At 41.6% G+C, this 18,915-nt stretch overlaps 1 pseudogene; it reads right to left on the minus strand.

Moving 5' to 3' along the window:
* Positions 1-15,675: 15,675 nt before the first annotated feature.
* On the minus strand, positions 15,676-18,633 carry LOC138571166 (mitogen-activated protein kinase 6-like; annotated as a pseudogene).
* Between the last annotated feature and the right edge of the window lie 282 nt (positions 18,634-18,915).

Consider the following 18,915-nt stretch of genomic DNA (forward strand, 5'->3'; position numbering starts at 1 on the left):
CCATTTATTTTATTTAAATGTTGTTAAGAAAATAATTATTCGGTCGGGGGTCATGTCCTTGGCCGTGGGCACACATCTCTCATGTGTGGTACCGTTTTCAGAAGTACACCTGTGGGAAGGTAATACATGTGTTGTTGGCTGCATAATTTGGTGGTTTCATGGTGGCAAATGTCTGAAAACTGTGTTTTTTCCCTACATTTTGAACTTGCCGGGCCTTGTGGGTAATAAATTCTGGGGTGATGCGCGCAAGTCAAACCTCTGTGGATTTCCATGGGTGTCTCCTTTTCATAAATGCATGGGGTTCCCTGTTTTCCCTGTTGGCTGCAACACCCCAGGCCCAAATCTGTAGGTTGTCCATAAAAGGGTCCACAAAATCCTAAAAATGTCCTCTCCCCAAACCCTTTCGGATACCAGTGGTTTAGCCTTTTCCCTGCACCAAGTTAGGTGCACCCACACATGCAAGGTACTGTTTCTGTCGCGACACATGTGGGAAGGTAGGACATGTGCTGTTGGCAGTCTGTTTCGGTGGTTTCATGGTGGCAAATGTCGGAAAATTGAGTTTTTCCCCTCACTTTTGGATTTTGCAGCGCATTGTGGGTAATACATTTTAGGACAATTTGCGCAAGTCAGACCTCTTTGGATTCCCACGGGTGTCTTCTTTTCAGAAATGGATGGGGTTCCCTGTTTTCCTTGGTGGCTGCGACACCCCAAGCCAAAATCTGTGAGTTGTCCACAAAGCCAAATCCAGTCTTCCTCAGGGCATTTGATGTACCAGTGGTTTAGCCTTCTCCCTTTGCGCCCAGGTAGGTGCACTCACACATATGAGGTACTGTTTCTGTCAGGACACCTGTGGTCATGTGCAAAGATAGGACATTTGTTGTTTTCTCTTAGTTTTGATAACGTTTTCATACATTTGCTACTGCACTTTGTTACACAACCCTTTCATTTCCCAAATGTGACCTATATTTAGTTGCTGCCTTAGGCACTGTATGCTTTTGTAATCTGCACAAGTCACCTATCCTTCAAAACACCTGCCTGTGCTCTTTCAAAAAATGTTTGCTTGCCCTTCTTCACCACATTTGTTTTCCTTATTTTCACATGCTAAGTACGTCTGTTTAGGTTGTCAGCATAAAAATCCTGTGTTCCGTTGCTCAGTTTTAGGCTTGTGGTATTGCTTGTTTTGTGAAACATTACAAACAATGTGTGATTTCCTAACTAGAAGAGTCGGGGGAATGTAGCAGCGCATTGCTTTTCTCAATATTCACAGACGCCATTACCTTACAGGTCCTACCATGTCCAGCACATACATTTCTTTCTGCCATTTTTCCATTTATTTTCCAAGCTATGGGAATTTTAGCTACATAGTTGTTGCCTGATCTGTGCCAATGACCACTTCCTAAACTTTACATTTTGTCTACTTTTCAGATGTATGCCTTTCTGTCTTCCCATTCAGATTTCCCACCCTCCTCTTCCATTCCGTCCACCCATGTCCTATTGGAAAAAAAGGGAAGAATTGCTTACCTCTCACAAAACTGATGGTAACCTTAGAAAAATGTTTTTTTTTGTTTCCACTCAACCTGTTCTTGAAAGCCTCGAAAATGGCAAATTCAGAACAGCAAACCATTTGTTGCTAGCACTTGCAAGAAAAAAGCCACAGGCTTCTTTGTACATCCTTTTATTGCCATATTCTGAAAAAATACTAAATGTGCTCTCTTTTGTCATTTTCTCTCACCCCCATACAGCAAACTAGGATTCCTTGGTGATGTTATGACCGCCTAAATGTGGGGAAAAAAGGAGCCAAATTTGGCCAAGATCTCACGTAACAGAAATATTACAAAGGATTGAATGGCGACATACCGAACTATCCAAAAAAGGCTCAGCACTGGTAGGGAAAACCCTCCACAAGTTAAGGGGCTAAAGGCCAGGTCTGAGGAATGGTGACAGGAATTTCGTTTTTTAGACTAGGACACCCTCTCCCTTTAGGGAATTCTGGGATTGACAAGGAAAATAGATGTACCCGATAACATTAACAGACTATAGTTTTTATTCATATTGGGAGGGAGGTTTGTTAATTTTGAATGTTAACAAAACCACCCCATGTTATTAAGCTATAGGCGAATTAATGTATTATTTATCAAAATGTACTAGGGGTCTCCTTCCCTACCACCACCTTTAACTAAGGGGAAGGTATTTAATCAAACAGATGCCTACACTTGGTTCTGTTGAACAAACTACTTATATTGGATTTCTGGGTTCGGCGCTCAGGAAAGACAACTGTGTTTCAGCACCCTCCCTTGGAGAAGCACAGGGATCTGGTCAGGCACTTCAGTCAGGCACTTCTGTCGTGGATAGCCACCCGCATGCACCCCTCTATCTTGCTCTCCTTGCACATATCCCAGCCTCTTTAGTCTTCCCCAATTGCGGGCTCCCAGGCAATGTTAAATCTGCAGCATTTTTCAATAGTTGCACCCTGATGACTGCAGGCAGCTGTCCTGGCCAGGTTACATTCTGCAATCCTCTTTCAGTATGCACCAAGATAATTTTTAGGCAGTTCTCCATCTCTGGCTTGTGCAGCCACATTTTAACTTCAGAGCCACACCACTGAAATATCAAAATGAGGAGGTGCTAGCTTGGTTCTAATTTTGGATTAGACATTTATTCTCTTCTCCTCCACCATGGCCCAGCACGTTTCTGTGGATAGGTTCTTGCAGTTCTGAACTTAAAGCATAGAAAGAAGGAACACACCTACACGAATCTACATTTATTTTCCTTTTAATTTTGCACTAAAAAATATCCTATGGAGCAACTTTTTTTATTTTGCACATAAACCTAACTATATATGTATATATATATTGGCCTGGGTTTTTGAGACAATGAGGTATGGGTAAGACCCATGTATTACTGGCTGCAGGTTTGGGGTAACCCAGGTCCAGTAAAATACCAGAAGGCCCTAGAACATGTCTTGTCACTGGGTGATAGGGAAAAAATCCAATGGTTCACACATGTAAAATAAATGGCTTGTAAGATTGGGGCTGAACTCTTACTGGGAAGATCTGAGATCAATAACTAAGGATGTGAAACTAAGCGCAAAGACAGCCTCCATGTGTTATAACAGAAGCCAGACGGGTGCAAGGCGCTCTGCCATGGCCTCAGGGCTTGAATATTTGAATCACAAAAGTGAGCCAGGATATGAAGAGTTCCTTGATATAATAAACCTGCCATATGTGCGAGCACTGTACATTAGATTCCAAATGGGCTGTCTGTAGGTAAGGTCGTATACCTGTCGTTGGGACAGGACATAGGGTGCAAGCTGCATGATTTGTGGTGCTGCTGTTGAAAGTTCACTCCACTTTCTGCTTATTTGTGAGGCCTTAGGAGACCTAAGGAGAATGTACCTTAAACCGTTGTTTCTGCTGTACAACATTAACATGCCAAGGGACGCCATGTCCTTTTGCAAATTAACAGCAAATATGGATGTAGTCTTTTTTTGTATCTAAATACATCCATCAGGCATGGCTCAAGAGAAATATTTTTTTAACAAAGAAGTAACAAAGCACTTTTACATTCGGAACTCCATGCACCAGCACTTTATGACCTGTGTCACAAACTAGCAAACATAGTCTGGGAGGTATGAGCTTAAAATAAATATGTGTTGAAGAGCAAATTTATTGCAAATTGTACGCACTAGCACTGTATGATTTGTGCTTCAAATGTACATTTTCTATTTATTGGGCTGACATAATATGGATGTACTGTAACTCAGGGCCGTCACGAGGGGGGTGCAGGGGGGGCAAACTGCCCCGGGCCTCGCGCTTGCTGGGGGCCTCGCGGCCCCCTCTTCTAAGTGGAAGGCAACACAGTCTCCCGTGTCCTTTATTCACACGGGGGACTGTGCTGCCCCTGCAATGATTTTGCTGTTTCTTGTGAAGCCGTTTGGCTCCGCAACAAACAGCAAAATAATGGGAGACAGCAGGGCTCAGAAGTGAGCTCTGCTGCCTCCCGTCATTCAGCTGAAAACGTGGACCCTCTGACTGACAAGAGAGGACTCCTCTCCTGTCAGTCAGTGTGTTCACGTTGCTCAGCGTGACCACACTGACTGACAGGAGAGGAATTCTCTCTTGTCAGTCAGTGTGTTCATGTTGTCAGTGTGACCACGCTGACTGATGGGAGAGGAGTTCTCTCTTGTCAGTCAGTGTGTTCATGTTGTCAGTGTGACCACACTGACTGATGGGAGAGGACTCCTCTCCTGTCAGTCAGTATGTTCATGTCAGCGTGATCATGCTGACTGACAGGAGAGGAGTTCTCTCTTGTCAGTCAGTGTGTTCAAGTTGCTCAGCATGACCACGCTGACTGACAGGAGAGGAGTTTTCTCTTGTCAGTCAGTGTGTTCATGTTGTCAGTGTGACCACGCTGACTGATGGGAGAGGAGTTATCTCTCGTCAGTCAGTGTTCACGTTGCTCAGCATGACCATGCTGACTGACAGGAGAGGAGTTCTCTCTTGTCAGTCAGTGTGTTATGTTGTCAGTGTGACCACACTGACTGATGGGAGCGGAGTTCTCTCTTGTCAGTCAGTGTGTTCAAGTTGCTCAGCATGACCACGCTGACTGACAGGAGAGTTCTCTTGTCAGTCAGTGTGTTCATCTTGATTAGAGAGGACTCCTCGCTTGTCAATCAGTGTGTTCATGTTGCTCAGCGTGACCACGCTGACTGATGGGAGAGGAGTTCTCTCTTGTCAGTCAGTGTGTACACGTTGCTCAGCGTGACCACGCTGCCTGATGGGAGAGGAGTTCTCTATTGTCAGTCAGTGTGTTCACATTGCTCAGCGTGACCCCGCTGACTGATGGGAGAGGAGTTCTCTCTTGTCAGGCAGCATGTCTACGTGTCGGCTGCGTGGATGCTTTTAAAGGGTGCATGGAGGTAACGTAAGTGTTTTTTATTTTAAATTAAAAGTGTGTATGTGTATTTAAATTAAATTAGTATGTATATGTGTATGTATGAATGCATGCGTGCATGTTGATGTTTGTGTCAATGCTGTGTGTGGTTTTATGTATACATGCATGTATGGAGTTGTGTAACTGGTGGTTGAATGCATGGGTGAAAGTGTTTTTTGTGAGTGTGTGTTCAGCACCACCCCTAAATGTAGCGACCCTGGGGGCCACTTCATTAAGGGGTGGGCTCATGGCATCAGAGGTGCACCTAGGCTAAAATGTCAGGGGGGAAAGGGGACTAATACTTCAAATGTTGGGAGAGGTGCTAACGTCAGTAGCTGTGAGGAAGGGGCAAACTTCCTTGTGTGGGGGCACCTAAAATCTTTCCACTTTTCGAATGAGACTATTCTGGTGAAGCTTCAATGTTACAAGCAGCTACCTCTTGCCTTCATTTCTGAAACATCACACTTAAGGACTGCTGTGAGAATGAGATGTCTCATGTCACCACTTCCCTTCTAATCACTCCCCTAGCATGCAAGTGCTAACCCCACATCACGATTTCAATTACCTAAAAGTGTATGGATATGAATGCAGGTGCTAACAGTGAAATGACTTCTCATGGCCATGCTTATCCCTATGGCATTCTCACCCAGTCCCTGTCCTCCCCACCCAAAACAACTCCTCACTGGAACTCTTTGGGCTAGCTTTAAACATGGCTAGCCATCAAACTTTGCCCTCAATGTGCCTGCAAGTGTTTCCTCAAAGGAGTCTTCTAAGAGTTCTTGACTTCATTGGAGTTGTAAACACGTAACTGGTGTAATAAAAATGTCTTAATCAGGTCTGCCTTTGGCCACTCAATTTAAAAACACCCTGCATGTCTTTCGCTGAAATTCTTTTAAAAATAAGCATTGGCAAAGCCAACAGTTTTAGCTTATGTATAAGTATTAGGCATTTACGAGGCACTGCTATTAGCTGCTCAAGTACTCAAACCATTTTGCACTGGCACTATCAATGGCCAGCTAATACCAATACAGAAGTGCCTTTGCCATGCCTACACAAATGCCCAAACTGTTAGCATTGCCAGTGCTCTTTTTGCTTTACCCTTGATGCACAGGACTATGCATCAAGGTTAAAGCAAACATACTACTTGGCTAAATTGGCCCACTTTGAATGTAGGCCAATCTAGCCAGTAATAACACTTATGGTACACAGTCAGCCTGGATATACTTTCTGTGGCATGGCATTTTTACTGGTTGGGAATCCGTACATGGTAATAATGGCAAATATTGATGCAGCCTGCTTCAACATAATTAGAACAACCAGCATGAATATATGTTTATACTAGCATATCCCGTGTGGAAAGGCGGCATGAAATGTATTGGAAAATGTTCCTATGCACAATTTGTGATTTGCAACTATTGGGAATTTCCATGTGCTTCCATACAAAACCAATTGCAAACTGTGTGGATTTCTACCCAATTTTGCAAAGAAAGTGCTATAAAATGCATACTTTTAACCCAATGTTTCAAACATTTTCTTGGGAGTGAGAACCCCCCCCCCCCCAAGCCACCCTTTGGTTTGGGCTTCCTCACTGTGCTCTGTTGATCCTGACTAATTGGAACAAACATTTAAGCCTATTAAGTTCAGAAATTTACCAGCCTCCACTGTACATCATTTGTCACTGTGTATTATGTGTGTTTTAATGCGCAAACAGGGGCAGGGTGCTCCTTAATTATATGATATGGCATTTATAACGTGCCTGTACGCAAGTGTTTCTAGGCGCGACAAGGCAAGGAGGGAGAAACTAAAGAGTAGGACAAAACACAGATCTTACTAGGCCTTGTGTCATTCAGATCGTACAAGAGCAGGGAATGGGGAGGGGAGAAGTGCTGAGGGTGGGGTAGGATGCAGAAGTGCAGGAACAAAGTAGAAACAAGAGTGCAGCCAACTGGTGGCAAGTGTGAGTACTCATAAGTGTAGCCGACGGGTGGACAATACGAGCAAGAGCGGGGACTGTAGGGTTACAGATACAGACCACAAGTGCAGGGGAGCCAAGAGGCAGTGCGGGATTGCAATAGGACGTACAGGCAGGGACCTGGGCCCGAATTCAGAGCTTGACCAGGTGACCAGTGCATGGATCAGGCAGGTGATCAGCAAGGGAGAGGAAGAAAGAAGGCAGAAGCAAATAAACAGGTCTTGAGGTGCTTCCGGAACCGGAGATGGTGCTCCTCGTTTTTAGCGAGGCAGGGAGGCTGTTTCCAGAGGGAGGCCCCAGCCGAAGAAAGAGATCTGCCCTCAACTCTTTGCTTGGAAAAGTGATTGACCCTCAGAGAATTGGAGGTGGCGCAGTGGAGAGCTCATGCCATCTTATATATATTTATTCATATGATAAAAAAGTTAGTCTGGCATGAACCTTTCTTCAGTAGAGAAAGTAGTAATAAACCATATTTGGGATCCTGCACACAAACTCAAGGGTAGATTTCTCAAGTCTCCTGTGTGCGGATATGCCGCCGCTGGCCGAGTGCAAAAAACTGTAAGGGGGCCTCACCAAATGTTTTGCCCCGGGCCTCACCACATCTTCTGACAGCCCTGCTGTAACTATACAGATTTTTAATTTTCCATCTTATTTTAATGGTGCTGTGTGATTTCACGTTTTATAAACTCAGGAGGCTGCATGGGCGAACAGCAGTGTTTCACCATTTACACACAAATAACAGTTATCACCAAATTACACAGTTGCATCATTCACTAATCTACTACCTCCCCGTGTTTCGGCCTCAGGACATTTTCTGGGAGCTAAGAACACATTTTAGATTGAAAGTTAAATTCCCAAAGTTGAATTGTAATACAAGCAGTGGCAACAAAACGCCTTGAGATGAGATTTCAAATGATAGTTTAAAAACAATTCTGCGGCTTAACAGTTTCTGAGATAAAGAACAAAATGGAATATGCAATACAATTGTATGGCATAATAATTCCATGCATATTTCAGTTTTCACATGGTCTGGTCCCCGGCTTCCGTTGTTAGGGTTCCTGCCATAAAGTTCTTTAGCATTATTGTAAGGTCAAAAATCAGACCATTGTACTGCATATCTTTAAGAGCAAAGTAAATGGCCAACCTCCATGCTCAGGAAAGAAATTCCCACAGGAACAAGCCTGTGATCAGTATCTCTGAGCTGAGCAAATTTAAAATTTAAAATACATGTATTTTTGAGAGTTCAACCCATTTATGGCAGTCTTTTTGTTAACCCAGCACACCAATAAATTTTCCTGTCATGCATGAATACTGCTCTTTGCACTGGCCCTGGCACTTCAAAGCAACTGTCTTTCAGATGGAGAGCATGTGATGGGGGAAGAGACTTAACACTCACACACGCCTTGTGTGCTCTAAATAACAGAAGGACTTGCTTTCCATGTTTCAACACAAGCCCAGCATCTTTTCTCATGGCTGCCTTAGCCATGTTATATTGTCTTCTACAGCAAACGTATATATGTCTCAGCTACCTTGTGTTTCTGCTTATGTACATTCACTTCATCGCTACTCACTAATTTCATTGTATTTGATTACATGTTTCTCTTATTACTCCAGTTACATCTTCATTCGTTAAGTATTTTCACATAGTTTCAGTGCATCTTTGTGCCTTTCCTTCATGACATCACTGCCCTTGTCCGATTGCACTTGCAGCTCTTTGCTGTCCAATGGTGTGTGCAGACATCCTTGGTGTCCCACACAGGGCTCTTCTCCTGCTCCAATATGATGGAGGTGAGAGGGCGGGAGCTAAGGATGACATGCACATCTGCTCCTCTACATCCCCCCTCTGATTGACTCCTCAACCACCTCCTCCTCTTCAATCTTCTTTATATTCTCTGCATACTTTGGTTTCTTCAGAATCCATATTTTTGTCACCCCACCCCCCTCAGGTCACCTGCATTGTTTATATGCTCATCCACACTCATCCACACTCAAGGACCACATTCTCCAGTTGGTTGGCAGAATACCCAACGTCCAATATAGTTCTTATGATCCTTTGGGTAATAAAACTGCATCCCAGGGAACTCTTTTTTTGGTACACACGGGTGTTGTCTTCGGTCTGTGGTGTATGGTCCCCATTCACATCAATCATTATCTTCATCTCAATAGCTTTTTTAGCTGTCTTCTTGCATGCTCCTATAATCTTTATAAGACAGAAGCCAAGCAATACCAACACTAGGATTGATCCAAGTAGTTTGAAGGCATTTGCCAGCCAAGTTGGAATCCACAAAAACAGAGATGAAAACCAGTAATCTTTTTCCGGTTTATCAACTTCATCCTCCATCTTTGTGTGCTGCGTTGTTAGCATAGTTATTGCTTCTGTCAAGATTCCATTTTCTCTATCATGGGCAGGTCTAAATGTACAGCAAGAAGACCCAATCCTGACGCACACGCCTCCTTCTATTACTGTAATTAAGTCCAGTACATACCTGCTCTGGATGGTCATGCGCCTGATTGCCTTTAGTTCTTCCTTGATTAAATAATTTTACTGTCGCATTGATCGTTTATAACAGCTCTCATCTGCTGATTTGTAACCACTTGGCATTCACTGCAGTCTGGAGTCCTGGCATAAATATAGATATAAATATAATTGCAGGCTTGCTGAATAATTTATGCTCTGCTGGAATATCGTCATAGGCTGCTATTGACCTAGCTGAGCTATTGACCTAGCTGAGAAATAGTTCTCCCTCTTCAGCTGACGGAGGTTGAGCGACCTTCTTTCTCTGGTATTAATGAATTTCTGGGAACTGTTCAATATGAAGGTCACTTTGGGAAACACTAATGCAGGAACATGTATGATCACAATAGAACATAACCCTCCCCAATTCTTGGGCAGCTGCATATAAGCTCTGGATCCACAGGCTCAATATCGATCCATCAGCACAGCAGTTCCTCTATTAATTCCTGGTATCGGTTTACATCTTTTATTTTCTCCCACTAGAACCAGACCTTTGTTCTTGTGTTGTTGCATATTTATTGGTATTATGGACACTTGTCCTGCTTCATTGTCAACCCATGTTAGTGGCTTGGAACACATAGCCCATGACTTTAGGCATATGTCATTTTGTATTTGCACTATGCCTACTGATTCCTTCTTCAATAAATGTTTAGTGCAAGACAACATTCCTTCTTCCCATCCTGCACTGGTGGCAACTAGTTCATATACCAATAGCTGAGGTCTCTGCCAGCATCCTGGTACTCTGGATTTTGCCTGTATCTCTGAACATCCCAGCCTCTTCATTTCAACAACCTTTACTTGCTTTCCAGTCAGGGATGAATATATAAGCACCTGGTTCATCCAGCCTATCTCCTTTTCCATCTTTTGTGTTTTCACATAGTTATCTTCATATGGAAATGACCTCCTTGATTGCCATCGTAGGGTTACCCATCTTCCCCCGAATCGTCCTCTGGTTGTGCACACTGCTAGATGGCTGAGGCGCTTTGCATCGTGTGCAGGTATTTCTCTTGCAATTAATGTTCTGGCTGCATTCATCGCATAGGAGAGGAGAGAACATATATAGCAGCTTTCATCTGACGTTCTCCTTTTACCTAGCTGAGAAATAGTTCTCCCAGCAAAAATCTGAAAGAACAAGTGACTAGGAATGACGTGTCGCTCAGACCTCGATCCACAACGAGCCTGACTCAGTTATGGGGTCTCCCTAAAATTGTGGGTCATTATCCATGTGGACAGTGCGTATATTGCAAGTACACAGCAAAGAGTACAGAAGTAGACATAGGGCTTAAATCCAAATGACAGCAAAAATCCCATACCAATTGCAATTCCACCTTGGTAGTTTATGCTATCTGGTGTCCATGTGGAAGAATTTACGTTGGCAAAACGGACTGGAAGGTGAAACTCTGCATTGGCGAACATAAAAGCTGCCTAAAAAATCAAACTAGAAATGCACCCATGGTTGAACACTGGATAGAACATCAACACACATTGGAAGACCTGAAATTGACTGTACTATACAAATTGACATCTAGTATGGACTCCAACAGGGACAAAATGATCCTTCTAAAAAAGAACAACAATGTATCTTCTTAACTAATAGTTCTAGGACTGGCCTCAATGAGAAAGTGGATTGGAATTTGTAAATTGTTATCTAAACACAAAACAAAATGTATTCTAGTATTACAAACACTTTTGACTCACCAGCATTGCGTGTGTTTGACAGCCTTATTCTCAATCGGGGTTGCTTCACAACTGTTTTGGTAATATGGACTAATTTTGACTAAAGAAACAAAGGAGGGACTGGCTATATTCATGCAACTGGAGTTAAAGGTACCAGCTTGACGTACGCTTTAATCACATGACATGCGAGCGCTCCAATCAGATAAGATGCGAGACGTTCAGGGACACGTCCATTCAGGCATAAAAATCATGTGATCTACTGAATATTCCAGCAACGCCACTGTGAGCATGAACGGAGAAACAATGGAGGATGCGCATTACGCGGTAAGATTTAGAATCCTGGGCACAAGAATCTTTTATGCGAAATTCGCAGCCTTTTAAGCCAGTTGAATACAGACTTTCCTTGATGTTAAATGGAGTGCCACACTTAATGAGCCATTACTGCTTCCCATTCCCCTCTGCTCGTTCGTGCACTACGACCCTGACTTGACCCCTTCACTCTCTAACTCGAGCCTCATTAAGCTCTGAGGAGTATAGGCGGATGCCAGATGTGCTTTTCCTTTACGCCGTGTGGCCATTTAATTGCATTTTACGCTTTTATTTACAGGCCATTAATCGGCACTTGTACCACTTTAGCAGCTACTCGCCAACAAAGGAATGCCACAGGACATTTATTCCAAGTCCGGCACGCGTAACACGGATAAAGTTTTAACATTTTCAATACGAGTTAAAGAGACACTACATAGTTTCTTCCACCGCATAACCATGCTTGTATAAGGAATGGTAAGCAGTTTATTCTTCCTTTAAATGCTTACACTGGGAATGTCTCTAAGAATATATTAACAGAGATGCATCTCTTTCTGTGTTCCTTGTTGCCGTTCTGATGCAGAATAATCAACGTTGGTCTTTACAACCACCGACTGTAGCCATACGAAATTAATGACCGACTTATTTGGATGATGCTTCTTGTATTCCATTGCGAACCTCCAGTTTTTTGAAGTAAGTGATTAGTCTTTCTTCGAGCTTTAGCACCCTGATGCACATATGTCCTAATGAGTTCCTTATTTTCCTATTCTTGTTTGAGCCAACACATTGAGCAGTGTATTCTATTTAAGTTATATATTACTGCTACTTGTATTTGTTGGTGCCTCAATTTCATTCTTATGAGTATTTTTATTCTTATTGAGTGTCACCAGTCTCTTTTCTTTTCTTGTCAAACCACTAAAAGTGATGTACCTACCAATTTAGGAAGCTATATCATTTGTCGACCAGTATTCAGAAATTAGATCTACGTTTAATATTCATTCCTTCCTATTCATTAGAGAATGAATAAACAGGGCATTACTCATTTTTACCCTGATCTGTTCCCTTTTCAGATATGGAGCCCCTCTCTTGCTGTTGAGTCTCAAACAATTCTTGGACCATTCACAGGACGAGAAGAGTTTGGACTTTCAATTCACATGAATATGTGCCTAAAGCAATTAGATTTGTCTTTTTGTTTTTGTACTTCCTTTTGATTGACTCTGCAATAATCAGATTGTAGTTGTTATTAGATGATTTGTACTCTTTCCGATATCATTAGTGGGTTATTTTTGGCTTTGGTAGATGGCAGACTACCCCTGAAGAATTTCTGGTCACTTTGCACACACACACGTTCAGAAAGAAACATGTTGGGAAAGCGATGAATGAATGAATGTGTATGTCTGAATTTGAATTAGAACGAATGTAGTGAATGAGTAGGTTGATTTTGGTGACATTTGTACAACACTACCCCGGAGTGATCTCAATCTTTATTCACTCCTGGTTTTTTCAAACTGTTTATTATTTGGTATCTGTTGTGATGATTTCATATTTTTTCTGTTTATTCTGCTATTCTACCTCCAATTGTGAAATGGTACATGCTATTTGCACTTTATACTAGTTGTCTGGTTATTGAAGCTTTTAATATTGACTGTGAACAAACTCAAAGTTTTTTAATAATGATGAAAACTAATAAATGATATATATTTTTTGTAAACTTGTTTGGAATCTGAATAGTAACTGGTGATTAATGCTGCATGCATTGGGACACTAATTGAAAAGGGAACATATCAAGCCCCTTGGCACCGTTTTGTTTGTTGTTGTAGGCTTCGCCTAAAAAATATAGAGGATGTGCCAAGGAGAGGGCTCATAATCCTCTTACCTCCCCATAGGTGTTTGTTTGTAGTTCTTGTACGGCCGATGGGCCGTGAGGTATCTTTCATTCGCATAGTGGTTTTGATCGAAAGGCGGTGACACCTGGATAGGTTTGCACCAATAGATTTGAATATGAATACATGGGTTATGGGAACCCATAAGGACACATTTTGACATATGCTTGTTACTTTATAAAACGTACACAACAATTTTTGAGGTAAGATCCAGGTCTAGATCGGTTATTCTACATTCCATCCTACTATCATTGGAGAATTATTCCTCGAGGACCAGTGCTCTTCCATTATGGCTCTAGAAAGATGCAAAAGTTACGATGAGCAGAATGTGAAAGATTTGCTGGAAAAAGCATCAGGCCTTGGAGGGTCAAGTGAAGAAACATCCAATATAAGCAATTGGGATGAGTTGAGCCAACTAAGAAAAAGACTTATAAGGACCAAACTTCATGGTTCAATTATACTGGAATATCTCTGCAATGGTACCCTGCCACAAGGGCTAGTCGTAAGGAACGAACCAAGGCTGTTTTTGGATAATAAAAACTTAATCCTACAATGGAGTTACGTAGCCAATAATTGTGGCAGAGATTGGGTCATCTTGATAATAGACACAGCAACTGAATGACTGAAAACATTCTAATTGATCTAAAAACCCTGGAAGAGGAAATTCAAAAAGCGGTTCTCCTGGAACTCTATAAAAAAAGATTGGACACACTCCTATTAGAAATGACAAACTTTAAAGAGGAGACACTAAGGGAAAGGGTTCGTAGGATGAATCGGGACTTAACAAATTTCACTCATGAGAAGGCTTTTGCCTACACACAGGAGAATTATAATCAGACTGGACAAAATGATCCATCCACTGGAGGAACTAAAAAGGTAGCATTGAAAAATACATCCTTCAGCTCAAGCGACGGCAGTCTAAATGGTGACTCATACACCAACCGAGGACGTTCTAATGGACGCCCCCGTGGAAAACACAATTACAGAGGCAGGAATATGTCAAATCGCGGCAACCAACAAAACAGGGGCAACATGCAACCACAACATTTTTTTAGAGAGAGGCCAGGACGAATGGGGCTTCGAGCCACGTGCGACACGAAGCATGCAAGCATTGTTGTAAATCTTTCACCAACATCTACTGAGTACACAATGCTTGAAAAAGGAATGGGCTTTGTATCTACTCATTTCCATGACAGATTTACCTTTCGCCAAGAATTCGCCCATTTTATGCGCAAGATCCATTTGTTCCAACATTTTCAAGGAACAGAATACGAACCTGAGAAATCTGACTCAGGGTTACAGAATAAATCGGCTTTTTGTGTACCCACTTCACTGCAGATCGCGGAGGCAAAGACCTATGAGAATTGCATCCTACAAGATTTGGGTAAATTAGAACTCAACCTAACAAATCGGAACACGTATAACAACACCAGCAAGAAAGAAGAAGAAGCAATGAAAAACCTCCTTTTTAAAAAAATATTAAAACAGTTCCTAATTTTTATTTGTAGAGATAGGTTAAACACCTCCAAGATACAAATTCCTATACACAGTGAGAGCTTTCCATGACATGAAAAACTGAAAACAAAATTAAAGATGAATAAGTGGAAAGCCCCCAAACAGATGGATGTTAAATACTGTGTGATAAGGCAGTAAAACCATAGTGCTAAACAAATAATGTTTGTAAATGTACTTCAAAAAGAAGTGGACTTTAAATACACATCGTAACTTGCTATAATATATGACAATTCCTGCATATTAACACTTCACTACAAATAATGCATGCCTGAACATTTACACATATTGAGTGATTTTTTCTCAATGCAGAGTAGCTACTACAGTAATGCTGGTTTAACAGAAGTGCATGATGAAAAGCACTACAAGTGGCTAAATGGTTTTGCCACATAATGCTGTTATCTTGAGGTAGATAACACATGCATACCAATATCGTCTTTCAGTTGCTGCTGGTATCATGTGCTTTAAGAAATGTGTTTAATATGAAAAACTCTACAATGCTCACTTGAAAGATGAACGACTAGAAAATGGGCATTTTCATGCAATTATGTAGTCTCACTGTGTACATTTCAAAGCAAGATCATTATCCAAACCCCCGGCAAACCACCCCCCGCAAAACATGGACAACTGTTTTAATCATAGAATGTTTTAACTTGGTTTAGTGTATTTATTTTTGTCCAGTCACTTCCTGCATTGCACTAGTTTGCTCAGTTCTTCAATTTTCATAGTGTGCAAAAATGGCATTTTAAAACAAAAACTAAACTTCTCATGAAAAAGTAATTCTGAATTGTAAAAACAATGGTAAACATAACAATAAAATGAAAGATGCTAAAATTACACCATCTGATTCAAGTAAAAAAATACTTAGTAAATGAAGAATAGAAAATAATTGTCTGCTGAGTGTTTAATTTAGATGTTTCAAAATGCTGCTGTAAGTTTTATGAGGAACTTGGGGAGATAATTTCATGACTGAAGGGGTTAATGTTGCTTGTATTGATTTAAGGAGTGAACCAACAGGACTGTGAAACGGAGGGATGCCAATGCACTCCAATTGCTTATTTAAGATGATGTCCCCACTAAAACTGATAAAGCCTTCATCTCTCTCTTTCACCCCGAGTTTCCCTTCTTCCACTGGTTCTAGCTCACAAGACTCTAGATCCTCCTTCTTACTAAAAAACCTGTCTAACAGTTCCTAATTTTTATTTGTAGAGATAGGTTAAGCACCTCCAAGATACAAATTCCTATACACAGTGAGAGCTTTCCATGACATGAAAAACTGAAAACAAAATCAAAGATGAATAAGTGGAAAGCCTCCAAACAGGTGGATGTTAAATAATGTGTGATAAGGCAGTAAAACCATAGTGCAAACCATAACTGGTGTAAGTGGTTTCCTTTTCAATTTGCTCATCTTTCCTTACTTCACAACAAAACTGATCTATAAGGAAGCTCTCATCACCACTGCTTAGAAATGTACTTTCCCAAGAATTTTGGTTGAGGGCACCCATTTGTGCCAAATTGGCCATTCCTTTTTTTTTGCTTCCCCTGACTTAGTGACTTGGAGATTATACTTTTTATTTCTAGTTGGGACACAGAGCTATTCAAGTCATTTAGTTTGTCAACATCAGAGGATTCATGTTGCAAGCTAAGTTGAATTGTACCTGCTATGAAGGAATCCAAATCAAATCTTGGGTTTTTCTCCCTTTCTTTTTCAACCATTTGCTGTGAAGCCTCCTCAAGTGCTATCTGTGCTTTCACCAATCCGTTCCTTTCACATTTTGACTTGCCCTTCTTATCAGCCTTCTCTTTGCTATGCTCCTTCCAGTTAGAAAGATCAATAATAAGTTTGGGCTCATAGTAATGATTAACTTCACCATCTGTCCAGACCGAATTATCGAGATAGGAAGATCGTATTTTGTAATTACAAGTGTGGCTGCATTCTAGATCACAATAATTATTTTCATGGTGATCTGGATATTGTCAGCATGGCTCAGTAGAAAAGTGGGTGTCAAAAGCAGGATCCTCAAGGTACTTTTCTCTGTCTCCATCAAGATATTTTCGTGGGTCTACTTGTACTTCTTCAGCATCAGTGGCATCAGAAAGAGCCCTTGGGTCACGCTGCACTTCATCATTTTCATGATTATTATGGATAGGCCAGTCATGGTCTGAAAACTCACTTTCTTGATATCTTTCCCAGCTGTAAACGTGGCTGTGACTTTCATCCATAAGCAAAATATCATCCCCTTCATCTTCGATGTGAAACGGATGGTTAGCAATGGGCTCATCCAAAGGAAAGGAATAAATGCTCATTTATGGATGGGACAAGGCATCCTCTGCTGTCAATTGGTCCATGGGACTTAATGTCAAAATGTGTTCCAGGAAGTCCAACGCTTCGGGGCTGATGCCTGGAAGCAGCTGCATTAAAGGCTTGTGTGGCTCAGACATGTCACTTTTTATGTAAACTGTAATTACACTGAGAAGCTCCTGACGATCTTCCTCGTGCACAACAGGAATTGATTCGAGAATCAGCTGCATCTGTTCAAGCTCATGTGCCCCTGCAAACAGGGTTTTCCTGGTCAGCATTTCTGCATATATACAGCCTGCAGCCCACATGTCAATGGCTTTTGTATAGTTGTTAGGGGAGAGCAACAGGCGAGGCGATCTGTACCATTTGGTTACCAATCCTTCAGAAAGATGGCCCTTGTGAGAATAGTGTGGATCCATAATTCTCGCAAGACCAAAGTCACTGATCTTAACCACCAGATCTTCAGTGTTAATGAAGAGATTTGCTGGTTTTAGATCCCGATGAAGAACATTTGCTGAATGGATGTACTTGAGCCCACGTAGCAGCTGGTACATGAAAAGCCTGGCATGCTCCTCCCGTAAAGGCCCTTGCTCTAGCAGTTTAGCCATGTCCGTCTCCATGTACTCTTGAACAATGTAAACAGAGTTCAGCTCTGTAAGGGAGCTCACATCATCAGTCAACGGACTGCCGCTCGGACCAAGAATTTCAAACACCTTCACGATATTATCGTGGTCAAGCCGCCGGATGATTTTGATCTCACGTAGAGCATGCTTAACACTTTGGGGATCAGTAAGAACTATTTTTTTCACAGCCACCCGTTTGTCACAATCGTTGTCAACAGCAGAAAAAACCAAGCCATTGCCGCCATAGCCAAGAGGTTTCAAGTCCATATATCGAGAGCCCAAATCAAAACCATGAATGTTCATAAGGCTTTCAAATTTTTCTGCCATTTCGATATTTTCCATTTGTTTTGGATTTTTTCAGTGAGGACTCAGGGATATCATTCAGCAGCTATCTTCAGAACTTTAAGGAAGCAGGGAAAACAGACTTATGTGCAAGATGGCAATAAAATATTCTCATTGCAAAGGCCTGATGGTTTCCATTAACAAATACCCCAAAGCTTAACCTGTACCTCGTATTCATTACAGTACTCATAGTTAATAAAACGGTGCAGCATTTTTTGGAGGTTGAGGGAAACACTCAAGAAATGAAACGAAATGAAATGACATACTATGCACTCTGTTCTAGTGGACAGAACAAATTAACATTTAACAAAACGTGAATAAATATGCACGCAACAAGCTTTTCTTAACATCCTCCTCACAGTGCAGATACATTCAGTGTTGGACTGGTCCTGAGCAGCAGCATTCTATGGTGCTGGTAAACAACAATTATTTCCTTTTCTCTGCATTTACTTTATTCTGGTTCAATTGGAAGCTACGGTGGCACTTGATTTACTGAAGATCCCTTCTGTCAATGATCAGGTGGCTCCAGCTCACCACAATCACAATCGAAGCTACTATCCATTTTATTCCTTGGCTACATGGATTATGGGAACCCATAAGGACACATTTTGACATATGCTTGTTACTTTATAAAATGTACACGACAATTTTTGAGGTAAGATCCAGGTCTAGATCGGTTATTCTACATTCCATCCTACTATCATTGGAGAATTATTCCTCGAGGACCAGTGCTCTTCCATTATGGCTCTAGAAAGATAAAAGTTACGATGAGCAGAATGTGAAAGATTTGCTGGAAAAAGCATCAGGCCTTGGAGGGTCAAGTGAAGAAACATCCAATATAAGCAATTGGG

This window comes from Ambystoma mexicanum, chromosome 1p (assembly GCF_040938575.1).
Source record: "Ambystoma mexicanum isolate Mex_15411 chromosome 1p, UKY_AmexF1_1, whole genome shotgun sequence".
Lineage (NCBI taxonomy): Eukaryota > Metazoa > Chordata > Amphibia > Caudata > Ambystomatidae > Ambystoma > Ambystoma mexicanum.